This window comes from Balaenoptera borealis (assembly GCF_965194805.1).
Source record: "Balaenoptera borealis genome assembly, chromosome: 1".
Classification (NCBI taxonomy): domain Eukaryota; kingdom Metazoa; phylum Chordata; class Mammalia; order Artiodactyla; family Balaenopteridae; genus Balaenoptera; species Balaenoptera borealis.
The window spans coordinates 95,013,390-95,027,707 of record NC_138860.1 but is presented as its reverse complement, the minus strand read 5'-3'; the positions used below and the strand labels follow the sequence as shown (position 1 = coordinate 95,027,707).

The following is a 14,318-nucleotide window of genomic DNA, read 5'->3' as shown; positions in this document are numbered from 1 at the left end:
TACAAAATTACAAAAACAAAATTAGGTGTGAAAGTGGATCTTTATTTAGATTGAGAAAAGAAATGACAATAAATTGTAAGACTTTTAAAGCTGAAAATTTTCACAAATATCACAAGATACAGAAAAATAATACAATGTTTTTATTAATTAACTGCCTAGCACACTGCTGTAATACTTTCTTCCGCTGCATTTTTTGTCTGAATACTCTTTTATCACCTCTTTATATAACAACAGTTTTGTAATATTTGCTATATAGAGAAAGGAAAGAGAAGTAAGTCTTTCCTCCAGCATAGTAAAAATTAGATTTATTATTGATGATCGGGATGCATAAAACATGCATAAAACCAGACATACTTGCTGTTTGTAGGACTGCTACAGTTTATACCCTATAAACATATTTTGATAAGTCCTATTTGGCATAATTGTCATCAAAAAAGAAAAAAAAGTATAGCATAGAATTGCATAACTGTATTACTGAATATTCCTACTACATATGACTAGGTATCTGTGAGAACTGAATCCTGCATTTAGAATGTTACACATCTGACAATTGGAAGACTTTCCCATAGACTAGCTTTTGGCTCTATGCAATTCAAATCTTGTTTCTTTCCCCACCCACATACTTCCAGTGCCAGTTTCCGTAAGACACATTCAAATCTGATATGAACTTTGGCCCTGCTCCTTAGTGCCACATGCCAGATGAGAAGGTACCATGGGCAATAGGAGGATCCCTGGAAGCCATTTCCACACTGAGATGGCTAGCAAAAACTTATTTAAAAAGTGACTGCAAACCACCCCACAAAATGCAAACCCAGTTGTATCCCCAACTTAACTTGCCCTTAGCCAGATTCCATGAATGCCACTTCAGTGTCATCCTACACTAAGGGAGATGTGACGGAGTCTGAGTGGAAAGAGACAGCATTCTTAACTAAGTGTGGTTAAAATAGCTCACTTTTGCAAAGTTTACCAAAACGTGAACAACATCGCTAGCAGCCCTTTCTGGACTTGTGCTAATGGGAGGACCTAACGCTTAAGCTTCTTTAACTTCATGGTAAATTTGCCTCTGTATCTTAGTTGTTATTACATATTGTCCCTGGCACCTCTCCTGGCACACAGTACAGTAGTCCCCACCTTATCCTTTTGCTTTCTGCAGTTTCAGTTACCCCGCAGTCAGCCGTGTCTGAAAATATTAAAGGGAAAATTCCAGAAATAAACAATTCGTAAGTTTTAAATTGCGTGCCGTTCTGAGTAATGTGATGAAGTCTCGCGTGTCCTGCTTCATCCCGCCTCCTCCTGTGAGGAGGAGACGCGTATCGTCCCTTCCCTTCATCCAGGATACCCCGCCCATTAGTCACTTAGTAGCCATCTCGGTTATCAGCACGACTGTTGTAGTATCGCAGTGCTTGTGTTCAAGTCACCCTTATTTTACTTAATCATGGCCCCAAAGTGCGAGAGTTGTGACGCCGGCAGTTCGGTTATGCCAAAGAGCAGTTGCAAAGCGCTTTAAGTGAAAAGGTGAAAGTTCGCCACTTAAGGAAAGAAGAAAATCGTATGCTGAGGTTGCTAAGATCTACGGTAAGAATGAATCTTCTATCCGTGAAATTGTGAAGAAGGAAAAGAAATTCGTGCTAGTTTTGCTGTCCAACCTCAAACTGCAAAAGTTAATGCCACACAGCCTGGATGGGAGGGGAGTTTGGGGGAGAATGGATACATGTATATGTATGGCTGAGCCGCTTTTCTGTGCACCTGAAAGTATCCCAACATTGTTAATCGGCTATACCCCAATATAAAATAAAAAGTTAAAAAAAAAAAGTGAATGCCACAGTGTGTGATAAGTGCTTAGTTAAAGTGGAAGAGGCATTAAATTGTACCATAAGATATTCTGAGAGAAAGAGAGGGAGGGAGAGACCACGTTCATATAACTTTTATTCTAATATATCATTATAATTGCTCTATTTTATTATTAGTTATTGTTAATCTCTTACTATGCTAATTCATAAATTAAGCTTTTTCATAGGTATGCATGTATAGGAAAAAAAGCATAGTATATATAGGGTTTGGTACTACCTGCAGTTTCAGTCATCCACTGGGGGTTTTGGAACATACCCCCTCGGATAAGGGGGTACTGCTCCAGTTTGCTTAATAAATATAGGCTGAGTGAGGAAAAGTGTTGCTTAGCCTCATTATCCAGGACATATTCTTTCCCCCAGTAGAGCTCATTGCCTTGATTTAAAGCTGGTGCTCAAGAAATAGTTGAACAGAGTTACTGGAGGCAGTGGGAGGGGGGAAGAGGGGACCGCTTGGCTGGATGAGCTTTCCCATCCCGTCATCACTGGGTGAATGAGCCAATGCCAACACATCAGCTGCCCTCATTAGCAGTGAGGCTGCCCTGGCTGCCCTCTCCGGGTAATTCTAATTGGCTCCAGTCAGGGAGAGCCGGGTCTGGGCTTTATTAACACTGACAGCAGCTCCACCGTTAGAATTGCAGGTAGAAAGGTCACATTGGAAATACCATTTCTGAGCACAGAGTAATTACGGACAGAACTCATTCTGGCTTTCACAGCTATGCTGAAGAATCTTTATTTATCCAGCCCTGCTCCTGAGGGCCTTCCTTTTCCTGCTTCCGTTTTCTTCCTTGTTGTGAGGGGGGTTGGCCTTAGGATTCCCACATACATTTTTCTTCATGGCTGCAGGTCCAGCAAACAAAAACAGTCTGAATTCCCAAGGGGCTACAAGGGTTTCCGCTGCTGAAGAATTCGAGTCTAAAATTCCAGAGAAAGGAGAATGGGCTGCATTTCTAGACAAAAGATGGTTGGTCATTGGAGGCCAGTGGTTTACATGTACTGGTGTATGAAAACCAAGGACACTTCGCACTTTCTTGCAGCCACTTAGCATGTGCAGCTCATGTGCTGTACTTTGGTGAAATCTTCCCTGACCCTCAGGCAGTGAGTCATTCCTCTCTTTGTGCTCCCACAGCATTTGGCTCATGTCTCTATTACAGGACTCGTTGCACTGTATTTTATTTATTTACCTAGCCATATGTCTTCCAAGATGGACTGCCAGCTCCTCGAGGGCACTGACCAAATCATCCATATTTATATTCTTGGTTTATTCTCTAGCTCAGAGCCTGGCACTTGGTAAATATTTATCGAATGATTCTCCAAATGAAGGGAGTGGAAGACTGATCATAATAAGATGAACCAATGTGGGTATAGAGTTGTACAGTAGAAACAGCATGTCAAATTGGTTAATTTTGGCCTTTGGAGTCAAACTGGTTTAAGTTCCAGCTCCACCACTATGTTAATTAGGACTTGGTTTGACTGTAAATGACAGGGAACCCAAAATAATGGCTTAACCAAGTTGGATGTTTCTCTTTCATGTAAAAAAGTCAAGGGGTGGTTACCTCAAGGTGGCTGAGTTGATTTGGTTCCATGGAGGCCATGGGGACCGAGGTTCCTTCTACCTTGTGGCTCTGCTCTTTGTGGCCTTGGTCATGTCACAGCTCGAGCTGGCACCCCTCCAGCTCCAGCTCTCAGGTCAGCATTCCACCAGCAGGAAGGAGGAAAGGAGAGAAGGCTGACATTTCCAGGAAGTTGCACTTACCACTTTTGCTTACATCTTGTTACCCATGATTTAGTCACAGGGACACACCTAGCTTCAACAAAATCTGGCAAATAATAGTCTTGATTCTAGGAGGCCACATATTCAGCTAATAATGGGAGTCTATTATTCTACAAGAAGGAGAAATTGGATTTTAGAGGAAAATAGTCCCTGTCATATTCACTTACTAAATGTGACTTTGGGGAAGTGAATTGACCTCTCTGATTCTGTTTCCTCATTCAAGAGTTAAAGGAATGCAAGCAAATGCCTTAGCAAAGTGCCTGGCACTCACTAAGGGTTCAGTTATTTTTATTATTACTGTGGTGCAGCTAGGCTGGCAGGAGGCGGTGTCCCTAGCAGGGAGCTTGTGCACTCAAGTCAGACTGCCTGAATCTGAGTCTTAGCTAGTACCACTTACCTACTCTGTGACTTGGGGTTAGTTACTTGACCTTTCTGAGCCTTTTCTCATCTGTAGAATTTCTCTTCCATAGAATGGGGGTAATAATACTCCTTTCTTCACAGAGTTGTGAGGATTATTTGAGATATTATGTGAAGCATTTTGCACAGTACCTAGCAGTAAATACTCTGTCACTGTTGGCTTCTTCTATTACTAGTCCAGGCAAGTCCTGAGTGACATTGAGATGGGCCGTGAAGAGGATGATGGAGAAGATTCCACAGGATTCTGCCTGGCCACCGGACTCCATAACTCAACTCGTCCTAAGGGGACGGGACCACTGCTGTAACCAGGAGGCAGTAAACTAACTTGGCCTGCAGTGACTGCATGAGTACGCTTGCGTTCTGAATGAATTGCCTCCAAATGGAGCTGACTTTAAATGCAATGGGAACGTCCTCTGCCTTCCTGCTTGTTTCCATTTCCCAAAGTCATCGACTGGGGTCTTTTCCCAAAGGGGTCAGGTAAGAAGCTCTGAGAGGAGGAGTGCCAAGAGCTGGAAGGAATTTCTGGCCGGGGCAGGACCAAAGGGGCTGTGCCCCGGCTGCATTTGTGCTGGGACTTCTGTCCTCTCAGGCAGGAGTTGCAGGGGAGCAGAAAATATGCCAGGATCAGGCTCAGATAGATTGCAACTTGATGAAATGAGCAAAATACATCATTTCTCCTCTGCTCAGGCTCCTGGGATTAGCGGTTAGGTCCCCCAAGTGTCCTGAGTGTTTATTCTCAGGAGACCCAGTGCTCAGCGGCCTGGGAAGGGCTGAAGGCACAGAACCTCCCCAGGTAGCGTGTTGGTTTTGCTTCTTGCAGTAGCTGAAATGGGACCCTCTGTCGTTTACCCGCTGTGTTCACAGGCTGCTTCCTACTCAGTGCTAGCTGAGTAGCTGCCAGGGGTCCCTGAGAGGCAGGCAAGTCTGGGTGGGAAAAGGCATGATCAAGCCCGGCTCTAGCTCGCTGGCTCCCAGCCCGCCCTCCCCACCCAGGCTTTCCTCCATGTTGACCGCTCCATCATCACCGTGGCCTCGGGGCGACTCCTGGATACCCACCTGTAAATGGAGCCACTGTTTGATACCAGAAGACTCCCAGTTAAATCAAGAATCTGCTGCTTTTCTGCAGTCTGCAAAGGAATGCATCATTTGAAGCGAAAAATTGCAAACAGCCTAATGACTAAGGAAAGAATGATCGTGCAAATGAGGGTTCCATCACTTCAAGTGATACTATGCGCCATTAAAAAATATAATCGTGACGATTATGTGGTGACTTGGGAAAATGCTTATATTATGATGTTAAATGAAAATATAAAATCTCATCTTTGCCATGAGTGTAACTGTAAAAATTATATGCGCATATGGACAAAGATAGAAAGGAACACCAAAAGAAAAAATTGGGGTGATTGATAGGGTTGTGGGTACAATTTTCTCTTTCTTTTATGTATTCTGATATCGTTTCCTGCTGTGTGCGCCTATCATGCACTTCTACCCCACCCCCCAAAAGGAAAAAGAACTCAAACCACTGGAATTTGCTAGTCTGGCTTCTTTGCTTATTTTGATATCAACTTTTCAATCAATATTCTCAGGAAAAGTCATGACTATTTTCAGTTGAAAGCAAACCCCAGATGAGCCCCGTTCAATTCTCCTCCCAGTAGGTGGTGACTGATGAAAGCAGGTCCTTAAGGGCCAAATCAATCCCGCCCTTGCACTGAGGCCTGTAAACAACGGGGAGCCCTCAGGTGCTCAGCCTCTGAATTCCAGGATTGCCTACAGCAGGCTCACCTGAAGTAGGTGTTAGAGGTACAGACAGTTACCGTTCTGATCCGGGAACAAAGCCACCCTGCCCCAAAGCTCTTGACTCTTTGGATTTGGCTGAGTGGGCAGGAGAAATAAGAAATCATTACTTAACAATGACCCAGAATTTCAGGAGCTGCTTTAACACCATTCCTGCCACCAATTTATTGTGTAAACCGGAGTGAATCACTCAGCCACTCTCCAGATTAAGGGGGACTGATTGTAACCCGTCTCTAAATGGCTCATGGGCAGAAAAACATATGACAACAATGGCACCAAGCACTTTGAAAATAGAGAGCAAGTCTGTTGGAAAGAACATGGGGTCTGGAGTCAGAAACTCTGGATTTAAGCCAAGGCTCTGCCACTCATGAGCAGTATGACTTTAGGCTAATAGCTTCTTAGGCTCAGTATTTCATCAATAAAATGAGGATAATACTCTCCAGTCAACTGGATTGTTGTGAAAATTAAGTGAGCTCAGGTATGAGAAAAAAGCTTTGTAAATTGTAAAGCATATGTATTAGTTTGCTAGGGCCGCCAAAACAAGATACCATGGACTGGGTAGTTTAAACAACAAATTTATTTTCTCATAATTCTGGAGGCCAGAAGTCTGAGATTAGGTGTCGGATTAAGCACTGATTTCTTCTGAGGCCTCTCTCCTTGGTTTATAGATGGCCACCTTCTCTCTGTATCTTCACCTTATCTTCCCTCTTGTGTTCTCTGTGTCCTAATCTCCTCCTCTTATTATAAGGACACCAGTCATATTGGATTCGAGCCCACTCTCAATGACCTCATTTTAACTTAATTACTTCTTTAAAGACCCTGTCTCCAAATACATACATTCTGAGATATGGGGGTTTAGGACGTCAACATATCAATTTTGGGTAGATTCAGCCCATAACAGTGCAGTATAAATATTTTTCTGGCCCCATCCAGGACTGCCCATGATGGACCTTTAGGACACAGTAGGAAATAGCCCTGCTGATCATTTTCTATTATGGCATCAAGGCAAGAGGCAGTCAGAAATACCTGCCAGAACTCTGGGCTTACTCCCTAATGCTGCAGGGCCAGAATCTTCTTAGGCTGGGCTGCCTCCTGTCTTGTTCAGCAAATAAATGAGCTGTCTTCCCTTTGGGTTTGGGATGCTTTTTTGTAGGAAAGGAGTTGTCAGTACTTAAGAGCTTCTAACTCAGGGGGAAACAGGTGTGTGTGGGCTGTGGGTATTTGTCTCTTTTTACTTGTACGAGTGTCTTCTGGAACACCCCATCCAGGTCTTATAAGGAGCTCTCATCAGCTGAAGGATAAACTACCAGTAGGGAGACCAAGTCATTTTTCAAAAGTATTTACTTTCACCTTCTGGAAAGGGGCCTCAATAAACATTTATTAAGTACATCCTTGGTGCCTGGGGCCATGCTAGGGAGTGGAAGGAGGGTATGACTTGTATAGTAAACACATTGCTTGACCCACAAGTGGGAGAGTGAGCCTATGGCGGTGTCAGGAGCTGGGAGTGCACTTCTGTGGGCACTACAAGCCAAAGGTAAAGCAAAGCAGAGGAGGGGCCTGTCAGGCAATCAGGCTGTCTGGGCCTGTTATGTTATTTTGGCCTTTTAGTGAGGTAAGGAAGAGACATGCCCGGGTTACCAGCAAGCCATCCCTGAGTGGCATGGAAGCCCATCCTCCCAACATTGCAGTCACTCTGGGTCCCTGGGCTTCCAAGGTGGTGTGGGTAGGAGAGGGTTCAGTCCTCATCATGGAAACCTGGATTCCAATTTAAGGCCAATCGATTTGCCCTCTTTGGAAATATCTAGAATTTATTCTAGCAGAGAGAGGATCTAGTTGTATCAATTTGCACCCCGGCCCCCAAAATGGAGTTCTCCTATTGATCACAAGTAGAGGACTTGTGTTGTTTTTGCTTGCCCAACTTATCCTCCCACTTCTCCTAAAAATAAAACCACTCTTTCCTCCATTATATGAGATTCAGGTGGGGCTGCCCTCACCTCCCCCAACGCAGGGAGGTACCTGTCCTCAGTCTGGCCAGTGAGAATAGACCGCTCACCCTTGACACCAGGGATTGGCACAGGGGTCGGCACTTGACAAGCACAGCCAATCAGAATCTGCTTCAGGCATTGATATGGAAGCCAGAGGAGAGTGGCTGTGCCCTCCTCTTGGCTAATAAGCCCTACTGATAATTCTGGAGCTCTATTCAGCCATCTCCACCAGCATACAGGGGCATAGGAAGGCTCATCATCTGGAGAAAATAAAGCCAATGTGCAAAGAGAAACACAGCTGAGAGATGTAAAGGTAAAGGGAACCTTAAAGACAAAGTTTGAGCCCTTGAATCCATCTCTTCACAGGAGCCAATAAATCTCCTATTCTGCCTATGCTCCTTTGAAGTGGGTTTCTGCCACTTGCAATGGAAAGAAAATCCTGACTGTTGCAGCAGGGTTTGTACCAAGCCTCCTTGGAGATAGTCTGCCTTTCTCATGCTCAGCCTATCATGTTTCCCCCTGGCTGGAGCCCTGATTCTTATGAAACTAATTATGGGCAGAGTATGGGGACCAAAATCACTCAGGGATTATCTCGCCAGTGATAATAACAGTTTACGTTTGGGTTTGGTTTGGGACTGGGGCTCAAGAGCCACCGAGGGGGATGGCTTCTCCTCCAATCTTCGCTTTTGTTTAGGCTTGCAAAATGAGTGCCCATTCTGCCTCCAAGGTCTTAATGAAGCTTTTCTAACTCAATTTTCAGAGGCAGTAAACAGAATCACCCCCTGAACATTTGATCTGCTGTATTCTCTGTTTCCTTTTGCACAAGGTACTTGAATTGTTTCTCCTCTCCTACGTAAGCCTGACAGCTTGGGTTTCTCTCCCTGCTATGTGACACAGCATGGGGGTTTAGACAGGAGCCTGACGATTATTCTTTCTTTAATGTTTTTGTTTGTGTTGCTGTCAAATTGCACCTTCCTAAAGGTTGCTGCTTGTCCTTTGAAGCAGATTTAAAAAAAAAGTGGCTATGTGTTTTATGCCCTATCTGTATAAAGAGCCTTTTATTATTGATGAAGGTATACTATTCCAGGAGACTCACCAGCTTATCGAGGTCAAGAGCTGGGCACCTTTCTCCAGGCCGTGTTCAGCCTCTAGTCCCACAGTGATGTGAATACAAAGCAGTCTTCATTGCAAGTGTTCAGCACATAGGCCTAACCCAGGTGCAGTGTATGGCACGCAAGAAGAGGTCCGCTTTCTGCTTTAGCTTCTGTGATGCTAGTTAACCCAGAGAAGGAACACCAAGGAGAGGAGATAGACTAGTAACCCCTAGAGTCTATCCCTTTGTTTCTCCTAAGATTGATGATGATTATAGTTTGTTGAGGATCTGTTCATGTGCCAGGTACTTTAAGTGCTTGGCATATATTATCTCAAAACAAACCTCAAAAGAATTGTATGGGGTAGGGAGTATTATTCTCATTTTATAAGTTAAACTCAGAGATGTTGAGACAGTACCTGACAGAAATGAAAAGGCTCTTCTGAAGCTAGAGGTGGCTCTGGGGTTTTGAGGGCTGGCAGGTGGCCAGCACACGGGTGGGAGCTGCTGGGTGGCCTGCAGACCCCCAGAAGTTACAAGACAGAGATCCTGGGACAGGCTCCAGCAAGGTGGCCTATGTGACCCTCCCTAATCCCCTGCTCCCACCCACGAAGCCAGACACATCCCCCAGTGGGGTGGCAGGTGAATGGCTATATCACCTTCCTGAAACACTCGCTGAATTAATGTTAGATTTTGCCATTTTGTGGATCACATTTGTTAATATAATCTTGTGCGAATGGGCCTTATATGATGTGGCCTTGAGGTGAACCATCATTTGGTTTACTGTAAGAGTCTTCCCAGGCATTACACATACTAAGCAAAGCAAAATGTTTATAAAATTCTTAATCTGAGACTCTTGGGCCAGTAAGCAGAGGTTACAGTTCTTTCTTGGTCCCATTGGTGAGTTAAATTCCTCAGTAGTTCTGAGTTACCAGTGTGTCAGTAAAATGTGGGTCAGCTAGGGTGAGATGCACGATGCAGTATTGACTCTCAGATCTTAAAGCCAAAGCCCTTTTTAATTGTTTTGCCAAATGTAGGGAAGCCAGTAAGTAGGATCAGGCATGGAAAGGCTAGGGATTGCCACTGATCTTTTTATTTATTTTTTTATTTTTGGCTGCGTTGGGTCTTCTTTGCTGCGTGCAGGCTTTCTCTAGCTGCCGTGAGCGGGGGCTACTCTTCGTTGCGGTGCGCGGGCTTCTCACTGCGGTTGCTTCTCTTGTTGCGGAGCATGGGCTCTAGGTGTGTGGGCTTCAGTAGTTGTGGCTCGCGGGCTCTAGAGCGCAGGCTCAGTAGCTGTGGCGCACGGGCTTAGTTGCTCCGCTGCATGTGGGATCTTCCCGGACCAGGGCTCGAACCCGTGTCCCCTGCATTGGCAGGCGGATTCTTAACCACTGTGCCACCAGGGAAGTCCGCCACTGATCTTTATTTTTCAGGTTTGAGAGTCTTGTAGCCTTACAGAATCCATTTCCTTTTCTCTCCACCCACAGAGTTCACATCAGAGTCAGAAACAGGAATGTGCAAAGGGAAATATCCAAGAAAACACCATAGTCCCAGGCTTACCTGGATGGTATGCTGGTGCGGCGGGGCCAGTGCCCAGGAACAAGCATTTGCCAGTGTAAGTATATTCACGTGAGCTAGTGGTGCTGCCTCTTCAACTTGGGGGAAGGAGAGGGTGCTGCCTTTCCCTTCTTAAGCATTTGTTTCACCTGATTAGACTCTCCAGTTAGAGCACATCTAGAAATGAGGCCATGGTAGCCAGAGCACAAGGCAGTGTGACATGTGTTCTTGAAAATCCTTTTTATCTTTCCCCGTGGAGTGACAGTGTTTACCCTTTCTCTTTGTTTTAGCTCCTGGATATGTCTTGGACATATTTATGGCTCTCTTTTGCCTGGGGGACACACTTGGGCAAGGATTTGAACATGTCTGCCCCTGGGGGCTTTCACATCTTAACGACCTGGCTGCCCTTTGTTCTCAGCCTTGTTTCGCTCTTTTGTCTTTCATTCTACTTTTAATTCTCACTGTGGCACATGGAAGACTTTGTGCACACTAGAAAAAGAAGCTTTCTCTGGGCAGGTGTAGCCTGTGCTGGGCTGCATGGCTTGGAGAGCATATAATGGACTGGATTTCAGTCCCCGATTTCCGCCTCAGTGGGTGCTTTTGGGCAGTGAACACCCTGCACAACTGGATGTGGCGGTCCTGTTGATGCTTGCTATTTTCTTACATCTTTGTTCGTTGCAGAGCAAGGCAAGGTATAAAATGAATGAATGAATGAGACATATCTGAGTAGGCTGGTTCCCCACTGCTAGGGTGAGAGGAGCAGGTGCTCGAATGACAGTGTCCTATACACCTGGTGGAGGGAGGGGTGAGCAATCACAGCGGAGGCTGCTTGAAAAACGCAGATACGCTGAGCAGCGTGGGCCGAATGGAAACTGCAGGCCAGGCCCGCAGAGTGAGGGTGAGCATGGCCTAGGCAGGAATTCAGACTGGATTTTGAGAGGCCAGGATGTGATGATTTTGGAGCAGCAAGGGTGATGTGACTTGATGCGGCCAAATGGCAGCTGAAATAGATGTCAAAAGCTGTCATTACCTGAGCAGAACCAGTGCCTTAGGAAAGGCAGGAGGGAGAGGAGAGGAGAGGAGGACCATAATCATGGTATATTTCCCAAGGTCTGGGGAAGTCAATTCTATCTATGCTGACTTTATTACAATTGCTTCCCTCCTCTGTTGGGTAAACGTTTGCTGAGCTTCTCCTATGTGCCAGGTGCTGTGATATAGAGCTCATAATGGAGAGCGCGAGCATGTCAAGCAACAACGACTGTCGGTCTGATAGGTGCGGCTATGGCAGCACAGGGTGGGCTTAGTCAATGAGTTCATAACAGGGAAACGTGAGGGAGGACACCATGTTTCTGTTTTAAGTAACTACGTGCATAAGAGTGCTCTTTGCTAAGACATGGAACGCAGGCACCATAAACTGAGAGGAAAAATACAAAAGAAGCAAGTTTGCTGAATGTAAGAATATGAGTTCAACATTGGACAGGTTGCATTTGAGGTGGGACACCGAGAGATGGGCAGTAGACAGACATGTCCTGAGAAGCCAAGCTCCAGGAGGACAGGACTTTCTGCCTACTTTGACCAACTCTGCAGCCCTCTGGCACATGAGGTGCTCCATAAATATCTGTGGAATGGGTGTATAACTCAGATGGGGGGTATCCCTATGGAAGGCCTTGACCACTGCCCCACACCCATCTTGATGCTGCACTCAGTAACTTATTACACACTCTGCCACCCTCACCCCCAAACAGAGCCCACTCCACAGTGCATTAACTAACTGCCTGTCACATAGGAGGTGCTCAATAAATATTTATTAATGATAAGTAGATATGTTAATGTATTATTAATATATCAATTAACCTAATATATGTTGTATTCATGAAAAACAGATATTATATATAGATTAATAGATAATATGCCAAAGATTTCAGGGGTAATTAGGGTATAGTAATGACATTGCCCACCAGGTAGCGGAAACATAAATATTTCTTCATTCCTGCCTCCTCTTTCTTTTTCCCGATGAGCCCTCTAAACTCTCCCATTAACTGAGGTGTTCATCCTTGGCTCTCAGCCTGCATCCCCCCAGTGAGCATAACTAAAGCCTGGTAGTCACCCAGCTGAGGTCTTCAAGGCTTCTCTCTGTGGACCAGTTTATCCTGCCACAAGTGGAGCTGGGGCTCAGGTGGGTCTGGGTGGGAAATACAGATTAAGAGCTAAGGGGGTGGATGCAGAGAGAGAGGAAGAGAGGGAGCTGAGGTGGAGACCCTGAGAAACCAGGAGGGTTAAGGAGGAAGAAAGAGGGGCCTGTGTATCCGGGTTGCATCAACTCACCTTCCCGGCTTCATGGACTGTGTTTGTTGGGCCCATCACTGCAGTCTTAGGTAGCAGCATAGTATCAGGAACAAAATAGGCAATAAATAGTTGGTTTTCTTTTAAAATAAATTTATTTATTTATTTTTATTTTTGGCTGCGTTGGGTCTTCGTTGCTGCGTGTGGGCTTTCTCTAGTTGAGGCCAGCGGGGGCTACTCTTTGTTGCGGTGCACTGGCTTCTCATTGCAGTGGCTTCTCTTGTTGTGGAGCACGGGCTCTAGGCTCGCAGGCTTCAGTAGTTGTGGCTCATGGGCTCTAGAGCACAGGCTCAGTAGTTGTGGCGCACGGGCTTAGTTGCTCTGCAGCATGTGGGATCTTCCTGGACCAGGGCTCAAACCCTTGCCCCTGGCATTGGCAGGCGGATTCTTAACCACTGGGCCACCAGGGAAGTCCCAGCAATAAATAGTTTTTGCATGAGGAAAATTTCTGCACCTTCAATCAAAATGGACCCCCAGCTCTAGTAATTCCAAAGTAAGTTCAGTTCCTAGAACATGTCATGTTCTTTTTTATCTATTTTCATCCATCCATCCATCCATCCATCCATCCATCCATCCATCCATCCACCTGTTCATTCACTCAGCAGGCCCAGTGCCAAAGCCATTCCCACATTTTAGGTTTTAGTTATGGCAACACTCCACTTGTAGGTAGCAAAAATATGTGGACATATTTTAAAGTCACCACACGTCCCACCAGACTGAAAGCTCCTTGAGCACATGGACTGAGTTTGGCCTCTGTCTTGCCCTGAAGGCCCCACCCTGACCGGACGCTGGGCCTGTCTGAGACACAACAGTTACAGGCCTGCATCAGCTCATCGGGCATCCCCTTTTATCCTGGTATCATGATACATTTGGGGACAACTTAACAGCCAGATGGGCAGCTAAAGAAGAGGTACCTCTACAAAGAGGTGAATATCAGAAACGGGGGAGCGGGGTGGGATAGGGAGGGTGGAGGGAGATGCAAGAGGGAGGAGATATGGAGATATATGTATATGTATAGCTGATTCACTTTGTTATAAAGCAGAAAATAACACACCATTGTAAAGCAATTATACCCCAGTAAGATGTTAAAATAAATAAATAAATAAACCAACCAAAAAATCCCCCCAAAAAACAGAGAAACAAAGGGGAAAACAATGGCTCTCTGCAAAACCCTGCTGGGAATTTAAAAGGCTACAGGAAACTGGTCCAGTGATTACAGAATCAACCCCAGGATTCTCATCTGGATGGAGACTTAAAAAAAATTAATTTATTTTTTATGAAGCATAGTTGCTGTACAATATTATATGTTACAGGTGTACACTCTAGTGATTCACAATTTTAAAAGTTATACTCCATTTATAGTTATTATAAAATATTGCCTATATTCCCCATGTTGTACAATATATCCTTGTAGCTTATTTATTTATTTATTTATTTACTTATTGGGGAATAGTTGTTTTACAATGTGTTAGTTTCTACTGTACAGAGAAGTGGAGTTCTCTGTGCTATAC

General features: G+C 45.0%; 1 long non-coding RNA gene across 1 annotated transcript in view; it reads left to right on the top strand.

Moving 5' to 3' along the window:
- Positions 1 to 2,760: 2,760 nt before the first annotated feature.
- LOC309623641 overlaps positions 2,761 to 14,318 on the top strand; it is a 50,465-nt gene continuing 38,907 nt past the window's right edge. The window contains exons 1-2 of the long non-coding RNA XR_014241437.1: positions 2,761 to 4,515; positions 10,395 to 10,522. This is a non-coding gene — a long non-coding RNA (uncharacterized lncRNA). The remainder of the gene's footprint in view (positions 4,516 to 10,394; positions 10,523 to 14,318) is intronic.